Source organism: Saccostrea cucullata, unplaced genomic scaffold (genome assembly GCF_032062105.1).
Source record: "Saccostrea cucullata isolate Sc308-1 unplaced genomic scaffold, CSIRO_AGI_Scuc_v1 ctg16789, whole genome shotgun sequence".
Taxonomy (NCBI): Eukaryota; Metazoa; Mollusca; class Bivalvia; order Ostreida; family Ostreidae; genus Saccostrea; species Saccostrea cuccullata.
This window is the reverse complement of record NW_026940573.1, coordinates 1-12185: the sequence shown is the minus strand read 5'-3', so window position 1 is coordinate 12185 and position 12185 is coordinate 1. Positions and strand designations below refer to the sequence as shown.

The 12185-nt window shown below is 31.9% G+C and overlaps 1 pseudogene; it reads left to right on the top strand.

The window, feature by feature from the left end:
• Positions 1-1241: 1241 nt before the first annotated feature.
• On the top strand, positions 1242-10725 carry LOC134255633 (dnaJ homolog subfamily C member 25 homolog; annotated as a pseudogene).
• The last annotated feature ends 1460 nt before the right edge of the window (positions 10726-12185 follow it).

Here is a 12185-nt window from a genome sequence, read left to right as displayed (position 1 = left end):
ATTTTTGGAACGCAATTCAAAACATTCATATAAAAATTCACACAGCCTTCTAGAATGAACTGCATTATCAGGATAACATACTACTTTACAATGATTTTCTTTCAATATGTTATCGTTTAAATTACAGATGTTCAAAGAACAGTACTTTTTTCGCAAATCTATATATAAGGGACAGTCATATATGAAATGTATTTCACTTTCTACAACAGTTTTACAATAGTGACAAAAACGCGATTCTTTTGGGATACAAGGCTTTGAATATCTGCCTACTTCAATTTCCAAAGGATGTGCAGAAATTCTCAGTTTTGTTAATTTAGAACGTATAGCTTTATTTATTAGATATTTTAAGTAGTCTTGTAATTCATAATTCTTTCTAATTTGACTGAAAAATAATAATTTACCAAATTTGGAGAATTCAATGTTCTGGAGTTGCAAATTAACATTTTTTATGTAAAATTCTTCAAGCAGCTGCTGAATGTGTTACCAGTTATATCTAATGATGGAAGGTTAAGTTTCTTTTTTAATTTATCAATCTGACTTTGCCAATTATCCTTTACACCATTACTATATAAGTTGTCATCTTCTAAGGAAGCAGCAATAAGAATTTGATTTCTAGTGCTATTTTTATTCTTAACATTTTTTAGTCTCTTATAGTATTTAAACATTGAGATGATAGCTTTGCAACAAATAGGGACTGTTCCTACTCATGATATTTAATGGCTAAATTTGAAGCTTTTCTCTGTACACCCAAAATATCTTTAAATATCAAATGCTGTATCTTTTCAAAAGGTAGTTGATCACAATTGTTTATATTAATAATTTAAAGTCTGAAATCCATATTTAGAAGTTTTGGGATCAATGACTCCGTTAAATTTTCATACACCAGAAAGCGGATATACATGTATAATAAAAATACACATTGCATGTTTGGCAAGCCTTAATTTTGACAAGTTCAAATTCATTCCCTTGCCTAAAGAAAAGGAAAAGGTGACGTTATAGATATTTGAATAAACAAATAAATAAATGAATGCATGAATAGATCAGTAAATAAGAAATTAAATGAATGCATAAATAAATAAATGCATGAATAAATAAATGTATAAATAGATAAATAAAATTAATAAATAAAGATAAATAAAAATACACAGCAAAAAATGACATTGACAATATTGCATCGGGTTCGGCTACGTCTATATTTTCGTTTCGTCATTTCTTCGAATTAATGTAAATAAAACGACAACATGGCACACATCTGTGAAACCAAATTGATAATTTTCCTTCTGTTGCTGGTTTCTCCCTAGATATGGATTTCTAGATGGTTTATATTGTGGTGTTGGAGAACTGTTATGAAAGTAAGTAACGATGAAACAATTGATTGATTGAAAGATTTTTTGTTAATTACAACCCAATCGGCGAAATTTCAATCTGCCCACCTGTGGCCTGGTACTGTATGTGATTGACTTGTTGACGTGTGCTATAGACCACATTTTCAAAATTTTTAAGATACAATTATCCTCATTAGTTTGATTAACTTTCATGTACGTTATGTAGCAATAAAATATAAACATTTAATAGATACCCCATGATAATTTTTTATGGAATAATCCTCATTTAATTTTGTTTCATTCCTTTCTCTTTGCTAATTATGTTAGTATTAAAAGAGAGTTATAAATGTTAAGATATCTGATGATAAAATAAAACAAATAAATATATTAATATTATATTTCATCATTGAAGATGCGTGATTTATTAACTTCAAATTCCTCTAGTCTAATCCAATAATTTGTATAATTATAACATATGCCTTTTGTCTCTTCATAGTTTTGGGTGTCACAAGAGAAGCTTCAAAAGTAAGTAATTTATCTTAGAAATATGTCGTCTTTAAAACATATGATGGATAATTAACCCCTATAAAGTATAATTTGACATCATATACATCAGTGAATTTTTTATAAGTACAGTTTATTTTTACATTAATTATAGTTCTTCTTTTGATAAGTCAGACGGTGATTTTCAAGTGTTAAAGAATATTAGCAAAAGTTGTATTTCATTCATATGTTCTTGAGTTGCATTTATTTGTGTAATATGATATAATTTTTTGTTTGTAGAGTGAGATTACCAAAAATTACAGAAAACTCGCAAGGAAATGGCATCCAGATATGGCTGCCAAGACAGAGGTTTGTATTCAACTTATCATGCGGCAGAGTTGTTGAATGTATTTGTGGCAAAATGAAATTTTGAAAACCGGGACTTTCTTTTTTTTAAGAACAGAATCATTTATTTATTTTTCATATAATTGATATTTGTCTTTTTACAATGACAGGAAAAGAAGAAAGAACATACAGAGATGTTCCAGAAAATAGCAAATGCATACGAGGTATGGACAAGTTCATGAAGACTGTAAAAGCAGTAGTATTTATTTGGAATTTAAATTTTGTTTATCATCTTTATTTCGTTGGGCCAAAATAAAATTATAGTTTGTTTGGAATTGCCTGCCGCCTCATTGAAATACCCCCCGCTTAAAAAAATTTATTGGCAAAATATTGAAAATATTTTTTTTACCGTCTTATGTCCGACATCGCTTTTTACAAGTTAGTTCGTTCTTCGAAATAGCTTTTTAAAGTCAGGTTTGAGCTCGCATAAGTTTAACAACACCAGTCAATAAAACGCTTTATTCATTGTATTTATGATATAGGGAATATAGGTGGCGATTTGACAAAATGAAAGCCGCCAAAATGTCAGACTAAGTTGGATCAGTGGATGTGAAAACATTCAAGCATTGAAGACCAGAACATTTATGCATCTTCATAAAAATAAAAGGTGAATAAAAAATTAAATGGAATGATACACTGATACCTGAAAAGAGCTACTAGTAATAAACTGCCCTTTGAACTTGATAGGATAAGTCCGTCATGTTGAAATTAAAAATGATCGTTCAGTTCCCAGTTAAAAAATTACATGGGTCAGAAATGTTTACTCCCAAATACAAAAGGAAAAATGTTGTCTGTCAGTATGAATCTTTGAAGTCTTTGAAACCGAATGTTAAAACTGATTCATGGCGAACACTCTAGAACATACCAAGCACCCCCTCCCGTTTTTCCACAAAACATCCCAACTATTCTTAAGAAATTTTGTGTGGTTCGCACTCTTTGTAAGGGTTGTCTAAAAGAAGGGCTAAATTGCAAAGAGAAATGCTATGAAATACACTAATGAAATTTTTTTAAAAAGATTTGTAAAGAAATTGTTTTAAAAAGATTTTTAAAATAAAGAAAAAGTTTGACGCTGAAATTTGACTCTTAATAGATAAGCAAATCTAACATCGAAGAAAGATTGATACTTGAGTACTGTTCTGTGTATATTTTAGACAAAAATGATATTACCCCAGTAATCAAATAAAAGGAAGAGGGAAATTAACGAAAATCACCACTGTTCATTGCGATTTTTAATGTCTATTAATTAGCTTCAATTTGTAAAAAAAAAAATAATTTCCCTCCCTCCCTCCTGTGTCTGAAAACCCCCAGGCGGCAATTCCAAACAAACATTTTTTTAAGGATGGCCTTGTAAACAATTATCAACAAAATTTAAATTAAATCCCACACAAAATTTTGAATGAATATATAATTATATTGAATAGGGCTATTATCGAAACAATCTCACTAAAATACAGATCTCTGCATTACACAAAGTGCAGCACTTTGCGTTATGTAGAGATCTGTATTTTAATCAGATTGCTATCGAAACAATAAAATTTAATGCACATGAAACCTAAGGTGACAAAAGAGAAAAAAATCACTCGCTATATATTTACTTCTACACTTTACAGTAGATCAATATCCATGGTACACATGTAAATATATTTGCTGTTTAGTAGTACATGTACGTAAATATACATATATGTGTTTCCAAATTGGATCTCCAATCCAAGATACTACTGATACTTCATTCTGCATGAGATATCATTTTACTTTTATTTTTGAATTCTTATTTTGTCCTTAACTTAAAAACAGAAGGATATTATCTTTAATATTGCACTGAAATCAAAATAAACAATGATGTTTTCCAACAAAGTTAAAGAGTACAAATATAGTGCAGGTTTACAATGATAGTATAGGTGAGTCTTCTAGGATAACTTGTATATCACTTGATTGATCTTCCTCTTGTTTTATGCAGATTCTGAAGGATGATGAACAGAGATCAGATTATAACTACATGTTAGACAATCCAGGTAAGTTGTGTAATAAGTCTGGATGATCATAAATCAAGGCAAAGTCATTCATTAGCTAAACACTGATTTTTCATGATTTTAATAGTGTAACAAATATGTGAATTGTTGAGTACATGTCCCATGTGGTCTTTATATTCATATGGATTTCACAATATTTCAAATTTGGGATTTAACTCAAATTCATATGCGATGAAACATTAAATTAGATCTGATGCGTGAATCTTTAGTTCTGACCAACAAGCCAGTCAGTCTTGATAACCTACCATCTTAATTGAGGAAGGATAAATGATGCAATCTGAACAAATGAAATGACATAGAATTCTTAAGTGATAGAGTCCTCAGCTACACAAAAATTGATAGAATCTTGATCTTTCAACATAAAAGTAATGTAATATGAAAGTTGTCAGTCGTAAACGATTTCTGATATATATTTCTTTTTTGTTTGCTTTTGTAGATGAACACTTGGCTAATTACTACAGATATTACAGGAGATATGCTCCTAAAGTTGACATCAGGATAGTTATAGCGGTGTCTCTAACCATTATATCTGTCATCCAGGTAAACCTTATCATGATATCTCATATATGTACATGTAGGTAACCTTTCCCATTAAAAGATACATGTACATGTAGTTGCTTATTTAAACTTTTTTAATGACCTAATATGTACATGTATATAAAATAAATAATTTCATACAAATTATGTCACAATTTTTATATTTTATTTATGTCACATGTGTACATTTACTAGTAGTCTCAGTTGTTTTCGCAGGTGGAAATGTCAACCAACACATATTTCTGATTTTCATGATAAAATGGTTGTGTTACAGTACTGGGGTTCCTGGAATAATTATCAAACAGCCATAAATTACTTGTGCAAGGAACCCAAGTACAGAATCCAGGCCATTGGTATAGCCAAGTCCGAGGGTCTTATAAGTACAAAGAAAGATCGCAAAGACAAGAGGAGCAAGGTAAAAGCACATAAATGTTAACTGAAGTTTTTCATTATTAACACTGTCAAAGAATCGTCTGCAGAATTTCCAATTTTCTAATCATGACATGGAGAGCAGGACAGGTGTGACTGGTTGACATAGGATGCTTACTCCTCCATGGCACCTGATCCCACATCTGATGTTTTATAGGCCCGTGTTTGCTCTGCTCCAGAGTTCAATAGACATTTTAGCTTGATTACACTTGGTTATCTCCATATTTCATGGAGATCAGTTTGAAATTGACCGAACATTCTCTTTTTTAAATCAAATTTTCATTGTCAAAATTTTACATTTGTCAAATTTTGCCCATGTTTGGTGTATAGATCACTAAATTTTCTCACTGGTGAAAATTCTGTATTTGAAATTTAAAAAAAAGAATACTTGTACTGGCACATGAAAAAGGAAGTCTATCCTATCTATTTCTCACTGTTTAGAGTTTATGTATGATGGAATTCATGTAGATTCTTGTATGTTTTATAAAGATATACAAAATATTGGTTGCAGGAAGAAATAAGAAACGAAGAAGAAGAAATCATCAAAAAAGTGATAGAAGAGAAAATGGACATCAGGTTTGAATGGGATGATTTCTTAGGAATACTCATTGAATAATTTGTTCTGAATGCTTCTGAATCAGTACAATTTATACCTCATCAAGATTTAACTTATATCAAAAGATACAGAAATGCTCTAAGTTTAAAGAGAAGAATTCCATTTCTTTTAAATTCAAATTTTTTTATGTTAAATTTTTGAACATTGTAAATTCTAAAGCTGATGCTAGATTGTCATTTAAAGATGACTGAAAAATGAACATTTCCATCAACAGAGGGGGATACAGTAAACCAAACATTAAGGACGTGTTGTGGATTCAGCTGATACTGAGTCCGTACTACCTAGTCCAGTACATTATATGGTGGTGTCGGTGGGCCTGGAAATTCTGGATTTGTCGGGAGGAGTACGGAGAGGAGGAAAAAACATATCTCATAAAGAAATACCTAAAGGCCAGCCGCTCTCAATGGGAGGTAGGTATCCAGGAATTTTAGGAAACTGAGAGATTTACGAATACTATAAAATTTATTTGGACAGAATTACTAAAACATAGGAAATGTTGGGTTTTTCTTTAAAAATTATTTAGACAGTATTAAATGCTTAACTCTTTTTAACTGTATTTTCATATTTTACTGAATTGCTTTCTTGAACTAATGTTTTTTAATTCTAATATATGGTTATATACAATGTACATGAATTCACAATGAAGTAAAGTTGAATGATTTGAAGTAACATACAGAGTGAGTCAAACTATTTTAATAGGGGCATCCAATGTCAATGGCTACTAACAGCTGCTCTCATTCTATTGCAAATTGTATTAGAACTCCTTAATATTGGAAACAAATCAAACCTTGAACAACTAGTCGGGGACATTCAGATAATAATAGAAACATAGAGCTCTTCAAATCAATATTTAAAATCATTTTCCTATAATATACTCACTTTACATTCATATGCATGGAAAAATGAGTGCAGCATGTTGCATTTTCAGCTTATAATATATTGATGAAATTAATGTCATATTGTTCTGATGATCTATATATAATGATCACATCTTTTATCCTTATGACGTGTAGGCCAGCCCTGTTTTATTCCCAGTAAGTATGTCAGCATGCCAATCCATTGTGCCGGTTTTATTATTTAAGATGGATGTCACCAGGGATACTTTTATGTTCTAACATTTACAATGTATTTTTTATGTCCTTCAGTAGTTCGTAGATTTAACCAGCTGAATTTAACAAGTATGCTTAATGCAAAGAGTACCCACCAAATATAATATGCAAAATTTTCTGTCTTCAAGTTTTATTTACTAACAAAGCATGTCATGGATTATCAAAGATTGCTTCTTCACTTCTTGTTTCTATTTTGCTTGAAATATGTTCGAAAAAGTGACTTATCTCCAATATGTTGGATTTATTGACTTAGGTACATGGAGTTGTAACTTGATCATTTCAGAAATACTGTGGAGTCATTGTTGATCATGGGGGAACAATCTTCATGGATTTCAAGGATCACTTTATCCATGAAATTACATATCGATATACATGAACATTTACATGTATTTTGTCAATACACATGTATATTGATTCATCTACAGTATAATTGAGAAACACATAGAATTACACCTCCAACAAAATTTTGCTTGCCCACGGACATTGACCCTCCAAAATTAAAATGATTTCACAGTATTGAGGAAATTCTTTAATTCTTTGTCCTGAATCATTATCCCCCCATGCCCCCGAAAAACCTGTTTTAAAACTGAACTTCCATCTGCAGAGAATACCAGATATTATGAGTTATTCAGGTTCAATCAAGGGTGTATGGGGATACCCCGGGTTTTATTCCATACACCTTGAGACTGAAGGCCAAAGGGTTATGAAATACAACCCGGGGTAAATCCCTGTACACCCTTGATTGGACCTGGATAACAAATTTATTTCCTTTGTACCCATAAAAATGCTTTATAAACATCAGAGTATGTCTCAATCTATCGATTAGATAACTACATACTACAATGCATCGTGATGTCATGTTATTTGGTTTTTATCATAGAGAATGTATGCATTGTGACATCACATTTTATTTACACCCGGCTCAAGTCTGGTGCATGGATATTTACACCCAACTTTGTAACCAATCAAAGCTTGTGTTACAAGCTACATAGGAAATAAACAGTATTACAATGTATATGTACAGTTTTCAAGTTCTCTCTCTATGTATTTTATTTTTGCATGAATCTAATGCACATGGTCAAGTCTGACTGCATGAATTATCATTTGGTTCAATGCTGCTACATGTATGTACATGTATGTACAGTATAATATCATAATGATATTAAAATTTAAGTGTTTGCATGAAAGTTAATTATAAATAGATGCATAATATACTGTATGCATTTGTGATTCTTAACAAGCAAACACAGGTCCTTTTACAACATAAAAAAAAAACAACACTATATAGTGTATTTTCATTCTGGTACAATATTATAGATTCACAATTTATGATGTGACTTTCCTTCTCAATCTAACAGCATTTTATTTACATATACTATAAAGTCCACCTTGTTTCGCAGAAAGAGACTCTTGTACTGAGTATTTGTTACGTTCTCTAGTTCTGTCACCATTAGACCTAATCTGCACACAATATACAGTACATGTATCAACAATCACTGTATACTACAAATATTTTTTTTTTATTTTTAACAAATCAAGTCAATTTATCAGAAAATATTAAGACAAAATAGAAGTTTAATTTTGTAATGATTTTTTTTTATGATCATGAACTGTGTTGCATGATGTTTATGCATGTACATATTTGTACAATTTTTTAAAAAGTTTTTAAACCAACAAATCAGTTTTGGAACTGAAAGAATGAATACATGAGTATATGAGTACAGATGTGCTAGATAATCATACACTATATACACATACCTTGAAAATGTAGAATGGGGCTTAGACCCTGTGAATTCTTGTATGCACAGCTGTGATTTTATTGCTTTAATTTTTTTTTTTTGCCTTTTTTACAGTTAGCTAAAGAGGAAGATATAGATGAATACATGAGGAAAGAACTCTGGAAAAGGGAAAAGTTTGACGTAAGAAATCAGCTTCATGAATACTACTGAATAATTTTTGTAGAGTAAAGAAAAAGTAATACTGTATAGGGGATTAATTTCACGGGTTGTAATTTTCACGGTTTTCTCTCATCGGACAGGATCGCGGTTTCTTGAATTCGCGGAATTCTTATGTTAAAGAAGTTACCTCCCATGTCTTTATCCGTTTAATCCATACCATAGCTACATGTTAACGATATTTATCAGCGTTATGTCTTTATTTCAGGAACAGCAACGTAGTTTAATACAAAATAGACTTAATAAATAATGACGATTAATTAAATCAGGTGCAGTTATAAAAAATTCTTGACTATAAACGTCAAATGACTTTTCTGTATGCTGTTACAATGAGTGCATGTACAAGATTTTTAAAACAACGCGGCGAAAAAAAACCACTGGACGGTAATAAATGTGTTAATGTAGGTAATGTAAGAAATAATATCCTTCCAAATCTTCAGTAAGTTCGATAGTTATTTGAATGATTTTTTTAAAATCAAAATGTCGATAAAAACTATAATATGCATGATAATGCAGGTAACAAATACACCGTGCGTGGTAACATTAGTTACGCACGGGTAATCAAAACTCAAGGCCCACGTGTTTTGATTGATGAAACATGTAGCGTTGGCTATTAAAAAGGATTTTATCAAATACAGGTAATTATCTGTTGATGTAAGCGTGCTAATTAATATAATTGAATGCGAAGCACTACTCGTAATTACTGAAATGACCATGTACTGTGGTACATGTATTTAAACCTATCGTAGTTTATTCTCAAATTTCCAAATAAAACGTGGAGATTATTGAAAAATTATTCACTGTTTCTTGAATTCGCGGATTTATTATCACCGTGAATATAGCGAATATTAACACCGCGAGTTATTTTCCCCCTATACAGTATCAGAACTTTATTAGTTTATCTTGCCTCACACTGAAATTTGAGAAGAGAGATCATACCTTTGTTAATCTAATCAAACTGAAGATTACAAGATAAAGTGGTACATGTATCTTTAAAAAAACTGTATTTCTTGGCAATTAAACTTATTACCGGTACTTGAATGAACTTAGCTGTGTTGTAAAAGTCAAAGTCACAAAGTCAAAGAAGAAATTTGAAGCAATGTTTATTCTAACTTGTATAATATAATACATGTATTTCTTATATCATTCATTGTATTATTTCATGTGATAGGTATGGAAAAAAGAAAAAGAAGAAGAAATGAAAGCAAAACTAGCTGAGAGCGCCAGATACAAGAGTTTTAGACGTTATATGAAGAAAGGGGGACCAGGTCAGATGACCTTTGGACCTGAGTAGAGAGGAAACATGATACTATATGAAGAATCAGGGAGCTAAGAAGTTGAAGCAGTGGTTTGTGTGTGTTCCAGCTCTATTGATTGATGTGTGTACAATGGGTCTGGTCAAGAATTTTTTCAAGTTGTTTAAGGCAATAGATTTTGGGGGGAGTTTACCAGCAATGCATCTAAAATGTATTTTGGTTGTCGGAAATTCATGTTAAAAATCTCTGTATTTTGAAGGATTTAAATACTTACTGCAATTTTATTAAGCAAGCTAAGTGAATCTCAGATACATGCATGCATAAATTTAAGTGATGTTTGTGTAGATGTGGGTAGGTACACCAAGATATAATTTCAAATACAGATTTCATTCTTATTTTAAAATTTATAAAATTTAGCTACATATCAGATTTTTAGGTCACCTGAGTAACTCAGGTGACCTATTGCTATCTGTTTTTGTCCGTCGTCGTCCGTCGTGTGTTAACATTTGAACATTTTCAGCTTCTTCTCTGAAACCACTGAACCAATTTCAACCAAATTTGGTATACAGCATTTATGGGTGATGGGGAACAAAAATTATGAATTTTATGGTCCCCGCCCCCCTGGGGCCTGAGGGGTGGGGCCAAAACCACCAAAATTATTGCAATCTTTAAAAATCTTCTTCTTTACTCCTGGAGATCAAGCAGGCAAACTGTTGGCATGAATGTAATGAGCATTGAGTCCTCTACCAAAATTGTGAAATTCATGGCCCCAGGGTCAGGGGTTTTTGTGCTAGGGCGGGGCTATATAGAGTATATAGTGAAAATGAATTATTTCTTTGAAAATCTTCTTCTCTGCTCTTGGGTATTAAGTAAACTAACTAAGTACATAGTTATGTTGAGCAAGAGTGTCTCTTCCAAAATTGTGAATTTTATGGCCCCAGGGTCAGGGGGGTTCTGGTGTTAGGGCGGGGCTCTATTGATCATATAGTGAAAATGCATTTATTCTTTGAAAATCTTCTTCTCTGCTTCTGGGTATTAAATTAACTAAATAAACACATAGTTATGTTGAGCAAGAGTGCCTCTACCAGAATTGTGAATTTTATGGCCCCAGGGTCAGGGGTTCTGGTGTTAGGGCGGGGCTCTATTGATCATATAGTGAAAATGCATTAATTCTTTGAAAATCTTCTTCTCTGCTTCTGGGTATTAAATAAACTAACTAAGTACATAGTTATGATGAGCAAGAGTGCCTCTTCCAAAATTGTGAATTTTATGGCCCCAGGGTCAGGGGTTCTGGTGTTAGGGCGAGGCTCTATTTATATATATAGTGAAAATGCATTAATTCTTTGAAAATCTTCTTCTCTGCTTCTGGGTATTAAATGAACTAACTAAACACATAGTTATGTTGAGCAAGAGTGCCTCTACCAAAATTGTGAATTTTATGGCCCCAGGGTCAGGGGTTCTGGTGTTAGGGCGGGGCTCTATTGATCATATAGTGAAAATGCATTTATTCTTTGAAAATCTTCTTCTCTGCTTCTGGGTATTAAATAAACTAACTAAACACATAGTTATGATGAGCAAGAGTGCCACTTCCAAAGTTGTGAATTTTATGGCCCCAGGGTCAGGGGTTCTGGTATTAGGGCGAGGCTCTATTGATTATATAGTGAAAATGCATTCATTCTTTGAAAATCTTTTCCTTTGCTCCTGGGTTTTATGCCAATGATCCAAGTATATATATTTATGATGAAGAAAGGTGCATCTAGCAAAATTTTTTATTTTTTATGCCCCCTGGGTCGGGGGGGGGGGGGGGTTACATAGTCTGAAAATAAATTAATGCTTTGAAATCTGCTCTTTAGTATTAATCAACCATTTTATGATAAAATTTGCAAAATTTTGAAATATGTGGCCCCAGGGTCAGTGGTTCCTTTAGGGTGAGGTGCACAACTAGTTATAAAGTGGAAGTGCATTTTCTCTTTGTTACTCTGATCTACATCTGGGTATTAGGTAAATGGAGTAAGCATGCTAAGTTTATAATTATGATAA